We start from the raw sequence: 25,533 nt of genomic DNA, 5'->3' as shown, positions 1-25,533 counted from the left end.
AGATCAGTCATTGAGGTAGTTTTGTCTAGTGTTATGAACTTTTCTTACATGCTTTCATATTGGTGTGAAATGAGGGTGACATTGATTTTGCTGCCAATGTCTTCTAGCTGTTTGAAAAGTGTCCACTGAATGCCTCGTTGATGGCCATCTGTTGTCCTATTCATAACCCAATCCATCATGATCAAGAACAGGAAAGGTGACAATAGGCACCTTTGTGACACTCCTGAGCGTATGCTGAAGGATTCTGTTCGGACGCCATTGTGAACAACTTGGCATGTCGAGGGTTTGTATGTTGAATGGATCTAGTTAATATTTTTTGTTGAGCTGCCGTGGTGTTGCAGCAGTTTCCATAAGGTGCCTCTAGCAACACTGTTAAAGGCTTTCATGTGGAAGCTAGCTGGATCACAATATAAAGCGGATCAGCCAGTACAGCACAAGGAGGAGCTAACAAACCCAACAAGCAGATCAGTAGATGGAAGGAACACTTTGAAAAGCTACTGAACCACCCTGCCAATGTGGAACCCCTGGAGTTACCTTCTGCAAATACATCTCTACTCCCACTAAGGTGAATGAGATTTGTTTCTTTGATGTTCTGTGGGAAGCATAAATACATAATCTTTCAAAGCATCAACAAGAAATCTGTTCAGCTCCCAGGAGAAAATCTGCTATCAGTGAGTGTTGGTGAGCCATACAGGTACTCTCAAAAGCATCTTACTGTTGGAGACTCGTTATTTCTCCTTTAGGGACTCATGATTATACACCTTTATGTACATCATTAACCTTAGTCATGACAGTAGCCCCAATTAAATCAAAAGTGTTACTCAGGCAAATCAGATATTCATGTGTGTAAAAGTTGGTGTGATCATTTGCTCTTTAATTTCAAAACGAACCATTTTGACAATGCAGGGGGAGAGGGAAATTTCAGAAATTGTGCAGTTTACAGGAGACTTCAACAGGAAAATATACACATTTCTTCAAAAATAGAGCTGTATTCAAACATTAACATGAAAACACATGGCACTTTTTCCACTCTGAATATTCTGGGTGGTTTTTTTTTTTGTCTTTTTTTTATGTAAATGTCTTTTACTGTAGGATGGATGGATGGATGCAAAACTGGTTAATTTCATCTAAACCACATTTCCTTAGCTTGCTTATGAGCTTGTTATGTAGGACTGTGTGAAAAGCTTTACCAAAACTAAGGTACAGACATGGGTATTACTTCTACCCACTAGGCCAGTAACTCCATCAAAGAAAGAAATGGTTTAACATGATTCATTCTTGACAAATCCAAGTTGGCTATTCCATGTAATCCTATAATAATTGTTGCTAATAATTGGTTACAGTATCTTTCCACATATTGAAGATAGTCTGCCTGATTGATAAATCCCCAGCTTCTCTTTATTTTCCTCTCTAAAGAGAAGTCCTACATGTCCTTTTCTAGTCTTCTGGGGCCATACCTGTCCTCCAATAACCCAGAGAGATAAATGGTAATAATTCCAAGATTGCTTCAATAGATTTCTAAAGTACCTATAAGATATATTTTGTCATGCCATGACTATGTAAAATACAGCTAACTTGTCAGAATATTCTTTAACCTGATCTTTCCCTATTTTGGCTTACATTCCTTCCTCCATGTTGATAATATTACTTGTGGTGAGCATCTGGTCACCATTAACCATTTTAGGGAAGACTGAAGCAAAATATGGATTTTCATGATGGAATTTATTATTAGCTCTCCTTTTCCACTAAGAAGAGGACCTACACTTTTCTTTACTTCCTGTTGCTCCTTCATATTTTTCCTTCTTATTGGGCGGTTTGCATTTTTGTCTTTAATAATGTCTCCCTGAGAAACTGCAAGATTTCCTGAAATCTTTTTAGTTTTGGTTTTCTTTCCATGGGATATTACCTGCCACTCCTTTAGAGGTACATCTAAACTACACAAGAGATTGACTTTGTCAGGGTTGCCTAGTGGGGATGCATGACATCACATTATCAGGGGTCGACAGTTAAACCCTGTACTCCTTATTCTCTTTCAAGGAGTATGGGAGGTCAATGGGAGAGTTTCTCCCATCAGCCTCAAATCAGTGAGAATGGCCAGATAAGTCAATCATAGATAAATCAATTCCAGCTAAATAATTGCCATAGCTGGAATTGCTTATCGACAATCAAATTCATTGTCCTTATTCTGCTGTTCTCACTCCTTGCTTCCTTAGAATCACAAAGTTTCTCATTCTGATCATTTTCATTTAAATTTACCTTCCACCTTCAGATTTGTTACCACTTCCCCCTTTTGGTCAGAATCAAATCCAAATAGCTATCTCCTGACTACATACACCAAAATCTCGAACACAAATTTATACCTGATACATTCCAAGAACTTACTGGCAATTGTGTTTTGTTTTGTCATTTTTCAGATGTCTGAGTAAACAACCTCTGGTAATTTTATAGAATCATAGAATCCTGGGGCTGGACTAGACCTCAGGAGGTCATTGAGTCCAGTCCCCTCCTTCAAGCAGGATCAACCCCAACTAAGTCATCACAGCCAGGACTTTGTCAAGCCAGGACTTAAAAACCTTGAGGGATGGACATTTCAACACTTCTTCAGGCAACACATTCCAATGCTTTACCACCCTCCTGGTGAAGTAGTTTTTCCTAATATCCAACTTACTCCTCTCCTTCTGTAACTTCAGAACATTGCTCCTTGTTCTGTTGTCTGTCACCACTGTGAACAGTTTCTCTCCATTCTCTTTAGAGTTCCCCTTCAGGAAGTTAAAGGCTGCTATTAAATCACCCTTCTGTCTTCTCTTCTGCAAACTAACCAAGCCCAAATACTTCAGTCCCTCCTAATAAGTCATGTGCTCCAGCCCCTTAATCATTTTAGTTGACCTCCGCTGAACCTGCTTCAGCACATATATATCCTTTCTATACTGGGAGGCCCAGGACTGGATGCAATACTCCAGATGTGGCCATACCAGTGCCAAATAAAGGGGAATAACTTCTTTATATCTGCTCAAAATGTTCCTCCTAATGCACCCAAATGTGTCATTAGCCTTCTTGGCTACAAGGCACACTGCTTACTTATATCCAGCCTTTCATCCACCATAATCCCTAGGTCCCTTTCGTCTGTACTGCTGCTTAGCCAGTCAGTCTCCAGCCTATAACAGTGCTTGGGATTCTTCCATCCCAAGTACAGGGCTCTACACTTCTTCTTGTTGAACAGCATCAGATTTCTTTTGGACCAATCCTCTAATTTATCCAGGCCACTGTGGATCCTCTCTCCCCCTAGCTTGGTGTCATCTGAAAACTTGCTTAGGGTACAATCTAGTCCCTCATCCAGGGCATTAAAAAAGATGTTGAAGAACACCAGCCCCAGAGCCGAGCCTTGGGGCATTCCACTTGAAACCAATCACCATCCAGATATTGAGCCATTGACCACTACCTGTTGGGCCCAACCATCAAACCAGCTTTCTATCCATTTTATAGTCCATGTATCCAATCCTTACTTCCTTAACTTATGGGCAAGAATGTTGTGGGAGTCTGTGTCTAAAGCTTTGCTGAAGTCAAAGCATATCTCATTGACTGATTTCTCCATGTCCACAGAACCTGTTACCTCATCCGATTGGTCAGGCAGGACATGCCTTGGTGAATGCATGTTGACTACTTCTGATCACTTTCACCTCTTCCAAGTGCTCCAAAATGGATTGTTTGAGCATCCCCTCCATTATTATTCCCAGGGACTGAGGTAAGGCTGACCAGTCTAAGAAAGGAAAGAAGGACAATCCAGGGAACTATAATGATGGGCACATCATCTGCTTTTTCCAATTATCCGAGATTTCTCCCAATCTCCAAGAGTCTTCAAAGATAATGGCCAAAGGCTCGGCCATGACATATGCCAATTCCATCAGTACCCTTGTGACGTACAGAAATATCTAGTACAGAAAAGAGTCCACCCCATGTCAGTTCACGTTAATCAGCAAACAATCCCAGGATGATGGACATTTTTGGCTAGCAAAGTGACTTTGGATAGCCAGAAAAAGGGAAATTAGAATCTCCATTTTAATAGTTCATTACATTCCAGAAAGCTGAAAGATATGTAATAGATCAATTTTAAATACACTAATTCATAACCAACTCTATTAATTAACTCACTGTAGCAAATCACTTCAGAGACATTTTAGAAGATACATTTTAGCATTATATAAATGAAAGAAACTTTGTCTCATTCATCCTTACACTCATCTACATCTAGTAAAAGTGACATTAAATAGATTAAAAGAAAGCCAAATGCATGATATTTTTATGGCTAATGAACAATAGCCATTTACTATCTCTTTTAGCATTACAACACTAATTCCATCTAAATTAATAGATATTCTAATTAAGAGTAAATAATTAGTGGCTGCAAACTCTTGCTGGTGGTGTCTTATTAAAATGCAGAAAGAAATCACAACAAATCATTTGACAACATTTTAAAACAATATAGGAAGTTTGTGCTACAGGATGAATCCCTCTCGTCCAGTATCCTTGGGACCTGACTAGTGTGAAATGAGAGAATTTGTCAGACCATGGGAGGTCAATATTGTCTGTCAGCGTTACCATTGCTTACTGGTCTCTTACAAGACAGTTAGGAGTAAATTAGAGCTAAATAAGAGCACAGAACACTGAGAACCAGAACTGGTGGCCGTACATAAAATTTATGGAACCAGGGGAAACTTGGCCACACCGATGATAAGTGGATATCTGGCTAACTAAAATCATTCCAGAGTATGAATGTTGCCAGATGAGAGAGTGCCGGATTAGAAAGGTTCAATCTGTGTAAAAATTCTGGAAATGACCTGAAAGCTTTAATGCTGAATCCACAGAGAATTAACAAATCCAGTTTTCCTACTGGTTAAAGATATGACTGCTCGGGTAAGTATCCGTGATGTACTATAAAGGAAGATATGGGAACTAACAAATACCACAATCTATCCAGCTTTTCCTTCACCAGGTAAATATAGTTCAAAACTACATATTACCTTGCCTTCATTAAGATTTTAATATGATTTAGCTTAACACAGGTTACCTGTACCTTTTCCTTGTGAGGACAAGGCTTATGAAGAGGTTCTATGATTATTTGGGGCTTAGTCCTTCACAATTCAAGTGGGGAGAATGGCATATACATGTGCAAAGCAAAAGTGCAGAACCCAGCAATCATTTTACTCTTGTCAAATAGCAGTAGATTGGCCAAAGAGCAGCACATGTAGCGAAGCTCCATGTTTGAAGGCTCATGAATGCATTTAAGGTCACCCCTCCTCAGACACTTCCATTCTGTGCCACACCTGTCATTAAGTTCACATTCCCTTATATTTATGTGACTTGAAATTTACTCTCATTCCATATGGACAGCCATGGCTAACACACCAGCTTATTTGTTTCCTGCACAAATACAAAACTGGTATCAACATCTGCATCTACAATAATAATTCAAGGATATCTGCACCTGCATCCGCGGATCTACTTGGACTCCAAATGGATATCTGCAAATTTGCAGAGTTCTAGACACACAATTCGTATCTGCATCTGCACCTATATCTGGAAAAATAAGCCATGGTTGTGGATACTTGTGGATATAAAGAAGGTATCCTCTGATTTGCAGGTCTCTAACTATAGGATCCTCTTTTGTCTCCTGCGATGGAGTGCGACATGGCTGTGGGCAATGTTGCCTGTAAACTGAGTGTTTGGGCAGCCACCCAGGAGATATTCATGTGCTGCTCAGCTGATTGGCAGAGTGCCCATAGCCAGCAGCAATAGTGGTGCACACCTGCACATGCTTTTGTGCACATAATATTTATTCTGCCCCTGGATAGAGCACTGCTTGCAGGGACAAGTAAAATAGGTTGTACAGCTCTATATCTGCCTCAAGATCTTAGAAACAGCTGTATTCTGTATTAGCTGCAGGTTAAAGTACAAGTTGGGAGGGAATTATAACTGAACCCAATGATAAGTTACAACTTTCTCATGCCTGATTGACAGGGAAACCCACTTGCTGTAGGCCCCACCCCTGCCCCATCCTTTTCCTCCAAGCCATGCCCCTGCTCTGCCTCATCCTGCCGTACCCCTTTGCTGAAGAATCCTCCCCCAAGCAACACAAACCAGGGGATGATTGGGGGGGCTGGTATGAGGTGACAGTAAGGTTTGGCCCCACCTCCTGCACTCACCATGATAGAAGTCGGTGCAGCTCAGTCTCCTGCTCTGCTCTGCCCTGCTACTCTCTCCCAGCCCACTGTGCCCCACTTCTCCACAGCACTGGGAAGTAGACCACACTGAAACCAGTGCACTCCACATCCCGCTGCAGTGGTAAAGCCAAATACAGTGGGCTGGACAAGGGTGGGACAAGGCAGAGTGGAGCAGGCTGCTGTGTTCCTCAGGCTCTCACTGCTGTGGTGAGTGCAGGATGGGGCCAACCACTGCTACTGCCAGGGGTAATTTCCTGGCCTGCCATGGAAGCTGGTCATAGGTGGTTGAGGCAGCTGCCACGAGGCCTCCCAAAGTGTGGGACCTGAGGTGGCACACTGAACTGTCCTAGGGACAGGATGGCTCTGTTACTTGAACACAAGCAAAACAAGGGCACATCATAAGCAAATTGGGTAAGGGAATCACACCCAGCGACAGCAAAGTATGAGTCATAATGCCTGTGGCTTTTCTGTGTAAAGTGTATGGTCAAGAGTGATGTCAAGATTTCCAGTCTGGCTCTTAACTGCTGAACCAGTTTCCTCAATGGTACTGAGGCAGAGGAAGAGAACCTATTCATAACCACAGCTCTAACTAATCCATCAAGTACTCTAGCAATATCATCCAAACTCTCCTCGAGAAAGGAGTCTGAGTTTGCAAAGTGCTTGAAGTGAGGAAGCAGCTCATTGGAATAACCTTTTTGCACAATGCTATTTCAATTGGATTGTTTTTGTCAGGCTATGTCCACACTTCTGGAAGATCAGCCTGAGCAGGATCAATCTTCTGGAGTTTGATTTCCCATGGTTGGTAGAGATGCACAAAATTGAACTGTCTGGGTTTGACACTTGACCCTTGAACTCCTTGTTATAGCGAGGAGTAAGGGAGGTAGCAGGGGAGTTTCTCCTCTCAACCTTCCTCTGTCTGGAAGGTCAGGTAAGTTGATTGCAGACAAGTTGATTCTTGCTATGCAATTACTGTAGCTACAATTGCTTTTCTGTGATTGACTTACCTGCCTAGTGTAGACCATCCTCAGTCTGCAGCTCCCTGCACTGCCCCAGCTCTCTTCAACCAAGAAATATCTACTCCCACCACCACTTGACTTACTCCCTGCCACCAACTAGTGGAAAGACAAGGCCTGAAATAATAAGGCAGTGGGAAAACCTACATGCTTCCTTCAGTCCAAGGAAATGCTCCAACCCTGTGTTAGGGTTTTGCTCTCACAAGCAACTCCTTTTTCAATGAGGAAGACAAGGTGTGTGGAGACCATCATAGAAAATGGGCTTTTTCCTCTGCTCCATGGCAAGTTCTTTTAAGGCTAACTGCTGTCATGTTGATACTATTAGGTCATCCCCCACTGCTGCATCAAAAGGCAAATAGAGTCTCAGAACAGACTCAAAATTGAACTCAAATCACTGCCTACCATTTGGTCAATGTCTCTGCTTCACACTCTGGTGTGAAATTGTATGGGGCCAGATCCTGAGGGTAACATCAGGAGGAATATTTATCATCTCATCCTGGAGCAGATAGATGTTTAATGCGTGTTTGATGATTCATCCAGAGTGTAAAATTTCAGCTGGGAAACCGGAGTTATTATTCATGCACATTTTGCAGTCAGCCGGTGCCCATTCTTCCACAAAATATTTTTCCTATATGAAAAACAAGGCCTTGGAGGCAAGTCAGGGGCTGTTCAATGCCATATTGAATTTACTGGCATATCTCAAGCAATATGGCAAAGGCATTGCACTGATGCAAGATCTAACATATAAATAACAAGAAAATGTGGTAGAAGATTGTGGCAACAGACTGCAGAAATCCCCAGTGGCTTGGAGGAGAGTTAATAAGACAGAATTCCTAAAGGGTTACTGTCTGCAGAAAAAAAGTTGGAGATTCTGAAATGTCACTGGATAAAGGAAGTATATAAGCCTTAAAGGGAAAAACACCCACTCAGTTGATGGCATTCCACAATTTAAAATATCTAGTTTTCTTTAAAAAGGAGATTGAATTGCTCTACCTTTTACTTATTTATTTTTGACGGGATCATTTCAAGCTTGGAAAGTGAAAATACAGACACTAAAAGACGGAGCATTCCAGAACAAAGGCAGTCAAATGAGCTACCAGAACAGAAAAGGCTTACTCCAAATTCCCCTGCTCCCCTCCCCAGATCGGTTTTTGGTTGCTGTTTTCTTAATTCTCTCTCCTCTTGCTTCACTTGGCAGCTACTGCAAAAAATCTGCACCCCAGCCAGAAGTTTAAACTAAGAGCTCTTTTCAGTGCTGATGCTGGTGCAGCACCATGGAGCCCAAGAGAGTGTACAAGCTGTAAAGCTGGCACTTTACTGCAGCCCATCAATCATGGCAGCATGATATTCAGTCCTTTCCTGAACTTGGCTTCATCGCTTGAAAACATAACACAGTGGGGTTCAGACAATATCATGCACATATTTTCCTAAGAGCAAGTCAGACGTGGTGCTGAGATAAGTTTGAAAGGAAATGCATTTTTACCTTGAATTAACCCTTCATCCGGACTAAAAGAAAATTTGGTTACTGACAACTTCAAAGAATTAAATTCTTAATGAACTATGTTTATGATCTTAGAGCAGTGAATCATATCTCCTGCACTTCTTTTTCTGCAAAGGGCTAATCTGTCAAGACCACAGCAATTACAAAACCTATTAAACCTTAGGCCTTCCTCTCCTTTTACTGAAAATTAACAATCAGAGGGGAAGCTGAAGCTTTTAATTCTGTCCTCAAGCCGACACACAAATCAGTGCTCAAGATGATCACTAAATATAAAAAAAAAAAAAAAAAATACTGTGACCCAGGGACCTCTTGAGGCCAACTGGCAGAGGGCATAAAGGGTGCCGGAGAGTTACAGAAATCTCATGTGTCTATTGCTTACATTCTAGTTCTGTGGTTCGCAGCCTGGGGTCTGTGAGGGTATTGCAGGAGGTCTGTGGAAAAATAAAAGATACAGTAAACCCTTGATTTAACAGATCCTCATTTAACAGACTTTGGAAATAACAAATGCTGTCCACCAGGCCCTGCTCCCCCCAAATAAATTCCGGCAATTCAACAGAACTGCTGGAGCTGCCACCACCAGAGCTACTCGGGCTGGTGGAGCCACAGCGCTGAGCATCCCGAGATCCGTGGGAGGTGGAAGGAGCCAGGGTGGTGTGCAGCTCTCTCCTGGTAATTGGAAAGGGGAGATGGAGGTGTGAGGGGAAGAACGGGGCAGGAGGAGGGAAGGAAAGATGGGGCAGAGGACTGGAGTGAGTGATGGGTTGGGAAGGTCAGTGCATCATTGAACGGTACAGTATACCATTTGGCTTTAACAGACTTTCAACCTTAACAGACACCCCTTTACCCATTAGTCCATTCAGTTGAGGGTTTACTGTAAATAAAAGTGATCGTAGAAAAAGAGTGTTAAATAGATTGCAAAGTTACAGTCAATTATTTTTTAAAATAAATCTTTTCCAAATTAACTGCTGTCCAAAAACCCGTGGTGTGGTTTCCTTTTTCATTTAATGAAGTGTACAAAGCAGCTAGATTGGGGCATATGTGAATGGTTTGGGGGGTTGCCTTGGGGTCTGCACCAGTGAAAAGGCTGGGAACCACTGTTCTGTTTATCAAAGAATGTCCTGGATGGTCTATAGTAAGTTGTAGCATCATACTGATGATCTTCCCTGTTGTGAGAAATATGCCTGGGTGATAGTTAAGAAGTTGTAGCTATACCCTGAAAACAATGTGCTTATGATCTGTGTCTGGGGACTGAACACGAGCAAAAGCAAAACAAAAGTTTTCTTTCAGATGAGAAATATTTGTATTCCTTTCTGTTTACACGTAAGTTCAGTACTGTATGATTCACTATGGGCCTACACTCAAATCTGAGCTGAATTCTGAAGTACTGTGACATTGCTAAAAGAGGAAATGAACAGGAAGCAGTGAGCAGCTGGAGTTACCCAGCTTAGGGGACCACTGTGGGGATTGCAGGAGGGGCAATTGCCTAGTGCCCCAGCCCTGGCCCCCTCTGGACCCCTTTTCTTCCTATGTTTCCCCTGCTCTGCTCCCATCTGCCTCTTCCTGTGGAAGCATCGCATCACTTCCAGTGGATTCAGGGGCAGTCCCTCCCTCCCCTGGAGCAGCATGGCCTAGGAGTAGTATTTTTAGGCCATGTTGTGGAGAAGGGGCTAGATTGCCCCCCTACTCATTGGGGGTCATGTGGTGCTTATGGTGAGTATGGGGGAAACACAAGGGGTTGCATGTGGCCTTATACACACTCCCCACACATTGCCTATGGTCACAAAGAATTTTTGAAACTATGTCTGAGATGTCGCTGTATTCCTTTGATCTGCCTGGACTAGCTGCAGCAGGTTTGATGCAGTGAGAAGTGTTGTCAACTTTGTTGAAAATGCAGGAGAAAGAAATGTATTGGAAAGAGGGGAGTGCCTTGCTAGGCAAGGTTAGTCTCTAGAAAGCTTGTTGTGAATTTGTGGTATATGTAACCCATTTGTTTCCAATATTTTCTCTTATCACCACTGGAACCATTGTTCTTTGATGATGATCTTATATTTTATAGATAGATAGATAGAGAAAATAGAAGTATGTTTAAGTGCTGTGTCTTCATCAGGGCTATGTTATAAGCTAAAACTAGTAAACTTCAATGTGCTATTCCTTTCATAAACAACAAGCCTGCTCATTTTGAGAGTCTTAGTGGATTTGGAGCTGGACCCTATAGGGAAAGCACAGAGGACCGCATTGGTGTGGCCTGTTGAGGTAAGGAATATAGTACTACTGTTCTCAAAGGTCAGTAGTTTCAGGGAGCTCATCCACAGCAGGCATAAACAAAACTTCCTCAGGATAAGAGCTCCTGGGGAGGTGCCTCCTAGCTTTGGAACCCATGGGGAGCATCATACCAAAGAATATAAAGAGGAGCAGTCAGAAATTTTCCAGTGAAATACCTTCAGGGGTGAGGTGCTGCCAGAAAATGCCAGTTTTTTAAACCAAAACTTTTACCTGGGACGTAGCAGTTTCAACGGCAAAAGTTTCTCAGGGACAGGATGGAACTCCTCAGCAGAGACACACACACACACACACACACACATCCATCAGCTCAGTCCCTAGCAGCGTCTTGAACCTTACATTTTCTCTGGGTGAGTGCCCAGACACCAAATTATTGACTGTTCAGGGGTGAATCTCTCAATCTCTCCTGTTGGAGCCGTTCCATGTTGTATAACTGATTAAATAGAAGCAATGACTTGAACTTTAGGCTGTCTACATGAGCACATTTGTTGTTGTAACTTACGTAACGCAGGAGTGTGAAAAAACCTGCGTCTCCACCTGCCAGAATTTACACCAAGGGCAGTGCCAATGTGGACAGGGCTATGCGAGTCAGAGACCATTTGTGGCCGACATAGCTATTGCTGCTTATTAGAGCCATGTCTACATGTGCACGCTACTTCGAAGTAGCGGCACTAACTTCGAAATAGCGCCCGTCACGGCTACACGCGCCGGGCGCTATTTCGAAGTTAACTTCGACGTTAGGCGGTGAGACGTCGAAGTCACTAACCCCATGAGGGGATAGGAATAGTGCCCTACTTCGACGTTCAACATCGAAGTAGGGACCATGTAGTCGTTGCGCGTCCCGCAACTTTGAAATAGCGGGGTCCGCCATGGCGACCATCAGCTGAGGAGTTGAGAGACGCTCTCTCTCGAGCCCCTGCGGGGCTCTATGGTCACCGTGGGCAGCAGCCCTTAGCCCAGGGCTTCTGGCTGCTGCTGCGGCAGCTGGGGATCCATGCTGCACGCACAGGGTCTGCAACCAGTTGTCAGCTCTGTGTATTTTGTGTTGTTTAGTGCAACTGTGTCTGGGAGGGGCCCTTTAAGGGAGAGGCTTGCTGTTGAGTCCGCCCTGTGACCCTGTCTGCAGCTGTGCCTGGCACCCTTATTTCGATGTGTGTTACTTTGGCATGTAGACGTTCCCTCGCAGCGCCTATTTCGATGTGGTGCCGCGCAACGTCGAAGTTGAACATCGACGTTGCCAGCCCTGGAGGACGTGTAGACGTTACTCATCGAAATAGCCTAGTTGCTACATCGAAATAAGCTATTTCGATGTAGGCTTCACGTGTAGACGTAGCCTAGGAGTGTTAAGTATGTCAACAGGAGAGGTCTCTCCCATTGACAGAGAACAGCCACACTGGAGACACTACTTACAGATCATATACAGCTCCATTGGCCCAGACACACCACTGTGAGGTCTCTAATGTAGAGATAGCCTGAGCCTCTCCCTTGCGTAGGTCAGGGCCCAGTGCGCTAGGCTACACAATCGCAAAGTGGAACTACTCTTAAAAAAATGTCAGAGAGGGGGACTGATACTACAAGTTGGTGATGAGGTTGCTCAGCTCATACACTGGAGAATGAAAGAGCAGAGGTTTGCTCCTGGGTTTCAAATATCCAATGTGAGTCCTGTAGTCACTGGGTTATTTTTTAAGAGTGGGACTATCTCCCAAAAGGCCACCCTTTGATATCTTGAGCATCGTCACAGGATGGGGGAGGATGACTAACAAATACTTTATCAAAATGTTAATGTCATGCTTTTTTTAAAAAGTCAGTTATTAGCAAATTTTTTGATTATGAAAAAAAAACATGTATTAAAAATTCCAACCAGTTTTATCCATTATGGTAAAAATATAAGTTTGCACTTTATCAGCTTTTTTCTGTGTGTTAACTCTCTGCAAATAGTTAGCAAAGATTATCACTCCCAATAAGGGAAAGTATTGTAAGTGGCAGAGATATTTGCTAAAGGACATAGGGTCAGAAGTGAAACCCTGGCTCTTCTGACGTCAACTGCAGTTTTTGTCTGAACATTTTCAGGAAGAAGGGGCTTCTGGAAGGAGGACTTTCTTCTGGAAGATGCTGCAGGGGCCGCGCCGCTACAGGCTGTTTTGGAGTCCAGGAATTTACATCCATGCGTCATTATCATTTTTTAGTCCAGACAGTGGCATGTGTAGAAACGGCCAATCTGTTTGAAGCAGAGCTCTATGACACTGCTTGAAACCATGGTGGCACCCACTGACCTTTCTACATGAGGGATCCAAACATGGTTAATTTTGGGTTTTAGCAAGAGCTAAATGTTTATAACAGAGTTGAGTACCAATGGCAAGGCAGTGAATGAAAGAAATAAGCAGCTTCCATAGCTAAGGGAAAACTAAGCCTACAGAATTTTGTGCCACCGAGGTCCAGATTCTCAAAGAGTTGTGCCTAACTCTTTGAAATAAACGAAACTTAGGACTCTGAGGACTGAAGCCTCAGTGAATAGGAAAGTGACTAGCATTCACAAGGTTACATACTCTGGAGATGAATTGCATGTGAATTCTAGTGTCATCTAATAATACACCTCTTGAACCCTGCACGTGAGAAACTATTGAGCAAATAGCTAGGTAGAGACAAAGTGATGCCCATATCCAAGTCAGCCAATGCAATTTTAATTATTTGTTTGGAGAAAGAAAGTTTTTACCACCCCCTCAAAAAAAAAGAAGCAAGAGTATGTCACCATTTTTGCCCAATCTATTCAGAAATGTAAGGATGTAAGGTCAGGAAATAGATGGTGGAAAAGAAGAGTGTGAGTTGCTTATTTTGATGGTAGTGAGTGAATTACATTGAGTTAGATAGCTGTCTTCAAAAATTACAAATAATAGCTAAAGTTAAGTATTTGGCACCTAGAGTGCAAGTTTTGTCATCCATACTAATCTCAATAAATAAATTTACATGACAAAATTAGTTTTTAGACTTTTTTCTCACACATTACCACAAGAAAGAAAAGTGTTGCAATCTGTCCTCTATAACATTTCTCCCTGTTACTGTCATCAGATTGGGCCCTTTGTGACAACTCTTCAATGTGTGCTATTGGGATCTATACTTAGTGATTTAGTTTCCCAGACAGGAAGTGTAAAGGAGGAGCACAACAGAAGCCCATATTTTGGAATGCAAAAGTAGGTGAGAACTGCATCACTGAATAAAAAAAGAAGGTCCTTCAAAAACCTTAGGTCTAAGCTAATTATTTGACAAGCCATAACACTTTTAATTTTCATGGTTTTCACAGATGTAGCTGACTTGAATTCAGTAACCAATTCTGTTAATGATACATTACTAAGAACAGAATCTAGCTCATTGTCATAATTTCAGCTAAGGACAAACATGAGGATCAAGTAGCCAAAAAAAATGTATCACAAGAGTCACCAAATATGACCTTATAGAGGAGGAATCCCAAAGCCTACAGGCATGGACAAGCACTGTTAAGTAAGACGATGCCAGTTTTACCTAGGCACTTTTCATAAAAACATGGAAGATTAGGGTTAGAATTGACCTCAGGAAGTCATCTAGTCTGACACCTTGTCAACATTCTTTGTCCAAAATTGGATGAAATACTCCAGATGTGGTCTCATCAGTGACAAATAGAGAGGAACAATCACTTCCCTCTATCTGCTGTCAATGGTCTTTCTAACATAGCCCAAAACGCCATTAGCTTTCTTGGAATCAAGGGCACACTTTTGACTCAGATTCAGCTTTTTGTCTACTGTGATCCCCAAGTTCTTTTCTGCAGAACTCCTCCTTAGCCCATTGGTTTCTGGTTTGTGACAGTGCATGGGTTCTTCTGTCCTCAGTGCAGAACTCTGCACTTGTCTTTGTCAAACATCATCAGATTTCTTTTTACGCAATCCTCCATGAGGGATTCCTCTCTTAAGCTATGCTACTCTTTTTGCACATTGGGATGATTTGTTCAAGTTACATCAATAAGGCTTCTTTAAAATACAGCGGATTTCTTTCCCCTCCTCATATTAGCCTCCCAGGGATCCTGCCTGTCAGTTCCATGAGGGAATCAAAGTCTGAACTTCACCCAAACTCCACAGGTTTTTCTTGGGTTTCATCCTGGAACTCTGAATAATCACACTGCTCTCTTATATACAGTCCAACGCAAACATAATACACCCATTTCCTTGATTGGGGCCATTTTATGCTATCTTCAACTATAACGCAATTTGATGTAGAACAGGAAAACAAAATAGACAAAAACAGTCTATATTCAGCTGAAACACAGCTAGAAGATTGAATAATCACATACCTGCTACCCGAAGAGCAAGTTGTTCATGACTCTGGTGTTAAACACCTCTGCACTTAAAAAGGTGTCTTGAAATCACTAATGAAAAAAGGTGTATAGGACAATGTCTTTATATGTGCTCTGAAAAAAAAAACAAAACAGCACCTGCAGAAGAATAATGACTATGGCACAAACTGGTACTAACATGGGAAAAAACATTTCCATATATTCAATCTTCACCTTCATTTCCTTTGGCATCTACATATTGTCCAATCACAACATCACATGGAATCACATTCAGAGAGAGGACTAAATTAGTTGACTTAGTTAATACAAGAACTATTAAATACCGTATAACTAATGTATTCACCAGTGAACTGGAATTTGCTCCATATGCCTTAATAGACAACAAAACACCAACCACATTGTTAAACGGTTCAATGTGCCCCATTATGGCACACTTAATTTTCACACAGGCAATTAATTAGCCATAGCTGTGCTGCCTTATCCTGGACTTTACCTGTAAAAGAGTGAACATTGATCAAAAGAGCATGGTCCATGGAGTGCCCTTCCAGTGAAAACTTTAAGCACCATGCTACTTTCTTCTTAGGCTATTTCACTTCACATCCAATTGCAGACAGTCACTTCAAGGTAATAAAGAATACCAAGAGAGGCATTTCAGATATTTGGAAATCTTAGCATGCTCAGCTATTCATTAGTTGAGCATGAATTCTAACTGCTTTGATGCAAAATTAAACTGATTACATTCCTTCAACAGCAAGTTAATAGTTTTTAAAAATCCAACAAAACTCGGTACTTTAAAATGTTCTTTAAACGTGTGAATAAGTAACTGTTATAGTCTTAGTGAAATGCCATTATTCTGAATCTTTGTGAATAACATAGGAGAAGAAGCCTCTAAAACTTCATCTGTGCTACAGTTATTTCGAGATAGCAGCTGTTATTTCAAAATAATTTTGCTAGTGACTAGAGTATGCATGCACTATTAGAAATAAATTCAAAATAGCAGGTGCATTATTTTGAAATTGGTAACCCTCATTGCAGGAGGAATGACTATTTCATCAGTGGCAATGCAGATATAGACACACCAATCTGACAAAGACGGTAAGAAGGAGAGAACTGTTGCCTGCTGTTGTATATTAGAATAGGGATATTAACTGGGGAGCGAATGAGGAAGGATTGTAGGACAGCATGGAATTAGCTGGATATTATAACTGTTCATTTTCAGAGCCTAATTAGAGATTTGGGAATTTGGAGAGGGAGTTATGTGTTGGGATATTTTATGTAGTATTTTTCTAAACAAAATATTAATATGGATTTTAGGTGTAAGATATATTGCATGGATTTTTTTTCATTTATTTTCTTCCCCTTGAGGGGGAATATTCTATATACCGCTCCTTAAAATTAATTATATATTATTCCCTGCAGTTCTCAGACCCTTTCCTACTCTTTCTAAAAAATTATTAATGTGTAGTATAACCTCAGGGATCAGAGTATCCTGGGCAATATTGAGTTTGTCTGGGTAATAAAGGTGTCAAAGTATTGAGGGAATTTTCATTACAATCAATAGAGTTTTGTGGCTGTTGTGCCTCTTCAGATGATGAGAACTTTTTCGTTAATGAAGAGGCTAAGTAGTTCTCTCTTCTTTCATTATTTAGAATTCTAAATTAGATCTTGTGTTTCTCTGAACTTTCATTGCTCATTTTTCTTCCAAGATTTTAATAAGCCCAATTTCTGTCTTAGCAATTTCTCCACATGGAAAGAATTTTTAGGTGGAATAGCTGCAAAATTGCCTGCTGGTAAACTCTGTTGGCTTGTGGAATAGTCTTGCAAGGGAAATGTCAGACTAGAGTCAGAGATATTTCAGTTGTGAGTGGACAAACCAAAGAAGAATATTTTGTACGCAGTAATCACACACTGGTAAGGAGACAGACTAGATATGTTGGACTATTAGGTTATTACGTCTTTTGTGCCTCTAATTTCTATGTGCCTATTTGTCTGCCATATGTCTGCTACTGGCATCTCTCTCCAGTCATTTTCCATGAACAAGGATAATTTCTTCTTCTATTTCATATGCAGCCCCTTCCTGGTATTTATATCTGAAAGTGCAGTTTGTATATCCTCAAGGGAAAGTTTACTGCAGTGAAGCAGTCACAATGTACAGAAATGTCAAGACTTAATGACAAGAAACCTGTTTACTTGAAAGATACTGATCTCAGTATATAATGCTCTATGCATGGCTTATATTACAGGAATTTGACCCTGAAGCAATGAATCTGTTAAAGACCCCAGAACTGTGATTGCTTGGAAAGGCCATCTAGTGAGTACATGCTCTGATTCTCTTTCAGCTCTTCAGGCTTGTGTTTTCAGGAATTTTAATTAAAAGGTTATAGCAGAAGATGTTTTAGGATTTTCAGAGTGGTTATGTAGTGGCTGGTTTTCCACAGTTAAGAAAGGAGGCCAGGATGTGTTGCAGAAGGGAACTTAATAGACAGAGGAACTTCATGGAGAAGGTGTTCTTTAGTTGCTGCTTGAAGTCTCATCCAGTTTTTATGATCTCTTTATATAGAATTGAGTATTGATCTTTCTATGGGTTGAACCCCTTTCCTCAGGCATGATTTTAGTTAGCTGGATATTCACTTATCATGGGTAAGGCCAAAATTCCGGTGGTCCCATAAAGCTTTTCAGCCAACTGTCCTGGCTGTCTGTGTTCTGTGCTGTTATTTTCTCTGATTTAACCCAAATGTCTTCTAAGAGCTCATGACACAGTGGAAGTGTTGGTAATGATGTTAGACAATATTGACCTCCCGCGATTTGGCCAGTTGTCTCATTCCACACCAGTCAGGACTCCACGGTGCCAGACTAGAGAGGTTCAACCTGTATTTGATACAGATGCTGGTCAGTTGTTCTCTCTCTTCTTGCACTCTCCAGTGTTCCTCGCGCAAATGATCTGACAAAAATAAAACAACTGACTAATCACATCTGAATAGCTAGAGGCAACCCACCCCCCCCCATGCACTCTCTTTGGCACCATAGAGGATGTACAGAGCAGAGAGATTTAGTTCCACCATGAAGCAGCATCAAAAATACCCAAGGGGTGCCTGTAACCCATGTTTATTCAATGTATGCCATGACACATGGCTTTTTAAGGGAAGGGGGGCTATGCTGATCCACTAACTAAACCCCAACCAAGACAGACGGTGCCTCCAGAGGACAGCATTGCAACACAAAAGAAGCTGTTCCATTACAGCAGTTGGCAGCCTGGAAGGGGAAACAGTACATCAGTCACACATCTGTGGCATCAGTTTTGCTGCAGACAAAAAAGATTTAGTGCTTGTTAAATACTGGCAGCTCGTATGCTTCCCTCCAGAGCCTGACAGGGGAACAGCGGTAAATTTGAATCTTTGGCTAACAGCACACTCCAGCTCCCTTCAGGGCTACTATAAATCAGTGAATATTTATCTGATGTCCCCCTTTCTGATGAGATAATCCTCTTGGCTGACTTCAAATAATTCAAATGGGTTATTCCCAATTGCTGTGGTTCTCTTTCCCCAGAAGAATTAGAAAACCTAGTACTTGTGCCTGCTTTCTCTTTTCCTTGATTACCTTTATTAATTTAGTCTTGAGTAATTCTTTAAATGCAATAAATTTCTGATTGTGTGACATATGACCTACAGGTATCAGAATGTTCACATTAAAAACCGTACATTATTTAAGGATAAATTTATCTTTTCCAGAAAGAACCAAGACATTTTCTCCAGCATATGAACTGTACTAAAAATTGTGTAGCCTTGAAAAAGTTTGGGTATTCTTATTTTTAATTACCTTCTAATTCACGTCTCGACTTCCAGGCGTTAGAAGGGGAAAAACAAAACAAAATGTGCCTCCATTCTTTAATACGATTACCTTAAAAGTTAATATTTCCCCCACATTTCAGAGTGAACCCAAACTCAAGCATGTTGAAAGTGAAGAGTCAAATGGCGCAAATAAAATCAATGATGCAACAGCTCAAGTGCATCAGTTTCAAGCCAATATAGTGTATGATGCAAAAAACATGTCTAAATAAATTTGTTTTCTGTGAATGACCAAAGTTGTTTCCTGCAATATTCACTTCACCTACAGCAGTAAAGCATGTAAATTTCTGGAAGAGCAAAAAGATATTAAGTGGCAGCATAAAATTCAGAGACAAAAAATACTTTTGTTCCCATCATAAAATCTCCAAAAAAACCCTTTGCATACCACAAATATTAGTTCATTTCCATAAGAAACAAATTGGTAGTTGACGCAGATGAAGGCAGCTGCATGCTTTACTGCTAATAAGTGACTCTAGGGGCCCTGTACAAAATATTTCTAAACATAAGAATTCTGTAATTGGGGCCCCCTTAGGGCCATGTCCACAAATTGTGAACTCTCATTGTTTTACATACGCACATGCACAGTCACTTGTTTCCAAGGCAACTAATGCTGCAAGTACATGAGTATTACAAAACCATCACAGTATAGAAGTTAAATAAAGCCTCCTGACTTTATTTTTAACCTAGGCTGAGTCCTGTATATGCTTAAGTATTGGGTTTCTCTCACTTCTGCACTCTACAAAGTAATGATCACCTAACTGCTACTGTTCATTCCAAGTGTGATTTGAAGACCAAGTTACAGAGGATCCATCACTCACTAATGTAAATCTGCAAGTGATCCATGCAGAGGGAGGTGAAAACCTGTCAATCTGATCCAAGAAAAATTCCTTCCAGACCCCAAATACAGTGACCAAGTGAACCAGACCTAGCAGTCGGACAGCTAGGAAAGATTTTCTGCATTAAATCAGAAGCCATCCTTTCTAGTGTCCCATCACCAGCCATTGAAAGAACTTATTACCATCAGTCACAGATTGCCTACAGTGGCATATAGCCTGTCTCATCATATCATCCCATGCATATGTACAGCAGAGACTTCACTCACCCCAGATGAGACCTCACCTGGGGTAAGTGAAGTCTCTGCTCTACCCGTAAATTTAAACAAGCACATTCTTGAAGCTATGTACATTTTTGCCCCAACAACTGTCCTTGGGAAACTGTTCCAAAACTTCCTTCCTCTGATGGTTAGAAATCTTTGTCTAATTTGAGGCATAAATATATTAACAGCCAGTTGACATCCATTTGTTCCTGCATCCACAGTGGTGCTCGACTTGAATAATTCTTCCCCTTCTCTGGTATTTAGTTGTCAGTTTAGTTTTAGAGAGTGATCACTTTACACTTCAGCCCTCTGGGTTAGGCTAAACAAGCCAAGCTCTTTCAGTCTCCTCACAACAGGTTTTGCATTCCTATTTACTATTCAACAGCCCTTCTGTGTGTGTTGTAGTTCAAAGTGAACTTTCTTAACAGTGTAAGACCAGAACTGCACAGCTTCAAAAGGAGGTGTTACCAGTTCCTTGAATAGAGGTACCAATATTTCCCTGCTTACTGAAAATTCTCCACCTGATGCATCCTATAATCTCTTTAGTTTTTTTCATGACCTCAGTAGATTGGTGGCTCATAGTCATCCTATGATCCACCTATACTCCCAAGTCTTTCTCCTTTTGTCATCTCCAAGTGCCAGGTATGCTGTTCATAGCAAATATTTTTGTTGTTAATCCCTAGGCACATGACTTTGCATTATTAAATTTTATCCCACTTCTATTACTCCTGTTTTCATGGTCATCCAGATCTTGTATGATATTTCAGTTCTCTCTGCTGGCAATATTCTCCAACATTGTGTCCACAGCATATTTTATTTTATTAACACACTCCCCACCTTTTCTGCCAATGTCATTAGTTAAAATATTAAATATGATAGAGATGATTCTTGACACCTGAGGAACTCCAGTAGTAATCTGCCTCTGGCCTGCCAAATCCTTTTTACCAGTTCCTTACCCACTGGTAATGCTTAAATTAATCCCCAGGGGGCTTTTAGGTCAAGCTGTAGAGGCTCCTGCACTAAGCTCCCCATGTTCAAGGTCACCTGTTGGTAGTTACACTAAACACTTCCTTACAAAAGTCAGTGGATGTCACAGATCACACTGATTGCTATTCCAAAAACCATCTGCCTCAGCCACTGGCTGTGAGTTTTGAAAAGTAGCTGCAATTTATACCCCTGGGTTTCACAATGATCATATAGCAGCCTAAATATCAGCAAAGTTTCAAAAACTAATCAATGTTTGGCTCTGTTCCTGAAGTTTCTCCCTCTACTGCATCATCACTGACAATGTAGTCAGTATTGTCTGAACCCTGTCAGATTGTCCCACTCACATAGCCCTTCACAATCAATTTGTAAGTATACAGCAACGAAGGGTCCTGTGGCACCTTATAGACTAACAGAAAAGTTTTGAGCATGAGGTTTTGGGAGCACAGACTCACTTCATCAGATGCTGAAGTGAGTCTGTGCTCCCGAAACCTCATGCTCAAAACTTTTCTGTTAGCCTATAAGGTGCCACAGGACCCTTCATTGCTGTTACAGATCCAGACTAACAAGGCTACCCCTCCAATACTTTGTAAGTATAGAAGATTCCCAATAACAATAGCAAGACCAACATTTCTTTATTGGAGACACCTTGAACTTTCCAGGCACTAATGAAAGGCCCAAGAAAAACCCTGAACTGAAGGAGACACAAAAATTCGCTAAGCCATCCTGAAATTATTTTACAGGCATTGCCAACTCAATGAGACAACACTGTGACTCTCCTATGACATTCTGCATCTGTAGTGAACCACAAAGGAGCAACATCTGGCCTTGCCACTACCAAGAGACAGAGTTATATTTAATGGCCCCAGTTAAGAAAGGTCAGAGTTACACACCTTTACAACTGTCACATAATGATCAGTGTCCACTGATTCTAACGACTATTATAAAGCTTCTTCTGTGTTTTAAAATGTAGTACATGGACAACAAAGGAGAGGCTCCCTTCAGTTGCACAATTATTTGTAGACCTATTTAAAAGCAAGATAAAACTACACACTGTCAGTAGAATAAAGTATTATGTATAGCTTCTGTCTATTGCATATTGACAAACCTGACTTTGAAGGTCCCTGAAAGCATGGTCATAGAAGCATTTGGAAAGCATAACCATGTCATTTCACAATTACAGTTGACACTTGAAATATTTAAAGAGAATAATGGACATATGTATTATTTATTCTCTTTTTACTCTAATTCTACTGAAAAACATTTTCCAGCTTGGTTATTATTTTAAAACAAAAATGGCAGCATTTTAGCACTGAACTTCTGTGCAATTCATCAGGTTCTGAATTTTAACCTGACACTTACAATACTCCAAATGTTTTTTCAATGCTGCTGTTGCACCATCTGCTGTGATATTGCTTCAGAATTACACTTAAAAATATGTTGCTGCAGGCAAAACCAGGTTTATAGAATTTGACTACAATCTATATCTTTCTGGGCGGGAGGATTAATCTTCAGAGCTTGAAACCTTGTATGCTTTATAATTTTGATAACATTTCAAAAAAGGGAACATTAACAGAGTTGTCACAAGGATGCAGAAGTACACACGGTGCCTTTTTGGTAATTCTGAAAAAGCTGTGTTCTTGGAAAGTTCTTCTGAAGCATCCTGTGTTTGATGCCTTATATTTTTTTCTTCAAAAATAACAGTCTGCTGTTCCAATCCTTCATTTTCTTTCATGGAGAAAGAAACCCAAATGATTTTGCTTTAAAATCTAATTGAGTAAAAATACACTTGTGACAATTAAGACAGAGCGGGATTCAACACAAGGTGAATGAATAGTAACAGAGAGGGAGTCATGCTGGTCTATACACTATCAAAACAAAAAGCAGTCAAGTAGCACTTTAAAGACTAGCAAAATAATTTATTAGGTGAGCTTTCGTGAAGAAGTGGGTCTGTCCCACGAAAGCTCACCTAAAATTATTTTGCTAGCCTTTAAAGTGCTACTTGACTGCTTTTGGTTTTGAAGGTGAATGAAGGAACTCTCTGTGTGTTGCATATCATCACTATTTGAAAGAGAGAGAGTAAAAAGTCATGTCAAATAACCCTGATGCCAGCCCATGTTAAGGGGTTTTTGCATTTTGTATTTGTTCTGTTTTTATTTGAAAAGGGCAAATTTCAGAATTATTTAAAAAAAATTGAAACCATCCTACTGTGTTCCAGGGAAGTGACAATTCCTGGAATGAGTAAGTGTCTTCTTGTCCTCTACTGACATAGAAAACCCCAGTATCAAGCAATAAAGCATGTGAACACAACCTAAAATTTTATCTGAATGGTAACAATTACTTTGATGTTAACTATAACTCTGACTCATTAATGAGGCAATGAGATCAAAGTATATAAAATATAACTTGGATGTATATTTCAGGTATCAGGTTGTACCACATCCGTCTACTCGGAAGTGCTTTCATCTTCCTTGGAGGTATGTGCCCCTGGCCATTGTTGGCAAGAGGATACTAGGTTAAGTAGACCATTGGTCTAATCCACTGTGGAAATTCCTGTGTTTTGATTTGTGTTACCAAGCAAGAGAGAAGATTCTCAACTTTCTGCTTTGGAATCTTTCACACAGTTAGGAGAATTAAAAGGAAAAAAAAAACACGAAGGGGCTAACCTTATTTATTCCTCTGATGGGTATTCAGAGAGATGATAACTCTAGGCTATATCTACACTGCAGAGTTATTTCAGGATACTGATGTATCCTAAAATACCAAGTCCATGTCTATGAAATGCATTCATTATATAGAAATATTTTCTGAAATAGTGGGCAGGCTTTTCCAGCATCCCTGTACACCTCTTGGCAGGAGGCGTAAGGGATGCTTTGAAATAGTACAGTATATTGACATTTGGCTCTGTGTAGACAGAGCCAAATGCCGAAATAGCCTATTTTGAAATTAACTTGAAATAGGATGCAAAATTTGCATAGCACAAATTACATATCTTATTTCAAGTTTAGAACAACCTAGATGTAGTCAATCAGTTCCCATCTGTGGCCCTTTGCTGCTCTGCCATAACTAGATTTTTCTTTGCTACTTGATCCACAGATAAACGTGCCAAGTGGCAGGGTGTCCATGGTTCTGGCAGGAAAATTATTCCTTAGGATAAGAGATTAGGCATGATACCTGATACCCAGCCTAAGGCAAAACTGTTAAACTGTTTTTTGTTTTTTTTTTTAAATGATGGGCCAAATGTTGGGCAAGCCTCTCCAGACAGAATTGTCCGCAGAAGATATGCAAATGCATTACACAATTTGCATATTTTTTAGTGCCAGATCTCTTCATTCTAGACATTGCCGTTCTGTGGGTGTATGCCAGGTAACATAAGTTAGCCCATTTCTCTCAGCCGGGACCCAATTTACACCTGAAATAAATTACAATTTACTCCTCACCATCACCATTCCTCTACATTGTTTATAATGGGCATATGGCGAGTCTTTTTTAACTTAAAAAACTGAAATTACAATCCATATACTAACACGATAATAACTTTTCTCCAAGGAACACAAAGCAATTTGCAGATATTAAGTAAACTTAAAATTGCCTCAGTCACCTAAGTATTATTCCCCCTTTAAAAATAGGAAAGCTGCACAGTAAGGTAGTCAAAAGGGTGTGAACAGGTATTGGAACTGCTGCTTTCCATTTAACCATTAAATACCATCACTGAACCATCTAAAGCACAGTCTATATGGAAACTGCCCCTTTCTGAGTTTTGCTTACCCTTGATATTGTACATTTAAGGTCAGATTTGGATCACAGGTGCACATGTTAACTACAGAGCCCACATTTACTGTGGAGCAGTGCATAATTTGTAAAGGAAGTGGTGGCAGGAAAGATTAAGCAGAACAAAATGGTGTCTCTCACGCAGCATTACCTCACGAGCACTGAACGTGGGAGGTTCTGCCTTGCATTCAAGCATAGCTGTTCATGCCTTACTAAATATCTCTACCATGCTATTAATGAAAACAGGTGCCAGGGCGGAGACCCCAAAAAAATTAAGACCTACCCCAATATAGCTCTTTGTGCTTTTCATCACTCTTGGGTTCTTTCATTTAATTGAAAAACATTCATAAAAAACGACAGTTCACAAATTTCTTGGGTGCATTTATTCTTGTTCAAAAAAAAAAAAAATCCCAGAGTAATGCAGTTAGGTTTATGGCAAGCCATGTGAATCTATTCTAATTAATATGCTGCTGGAAAGTCTCTATGAATGGTCTTTGGCAGAAG

Source organism: Carettochelys insculpta, chromosome 16, assembly GCF_033958435.1.
Source record: "Carettochelys insculpta isolate YL-2023 chromosome 16, ASM3395843v1, whole genome shotgun sequence".
Classification (NCBI taxonomy): domain Eukaryota; kingdom Metazoa; phylum Chordata; order Testudines; family Carettochelyidae; genus Carettochelys; species Carettochelys insculpta.
This window is presented reverse-complemented; position numbering follows the sequence as displayed.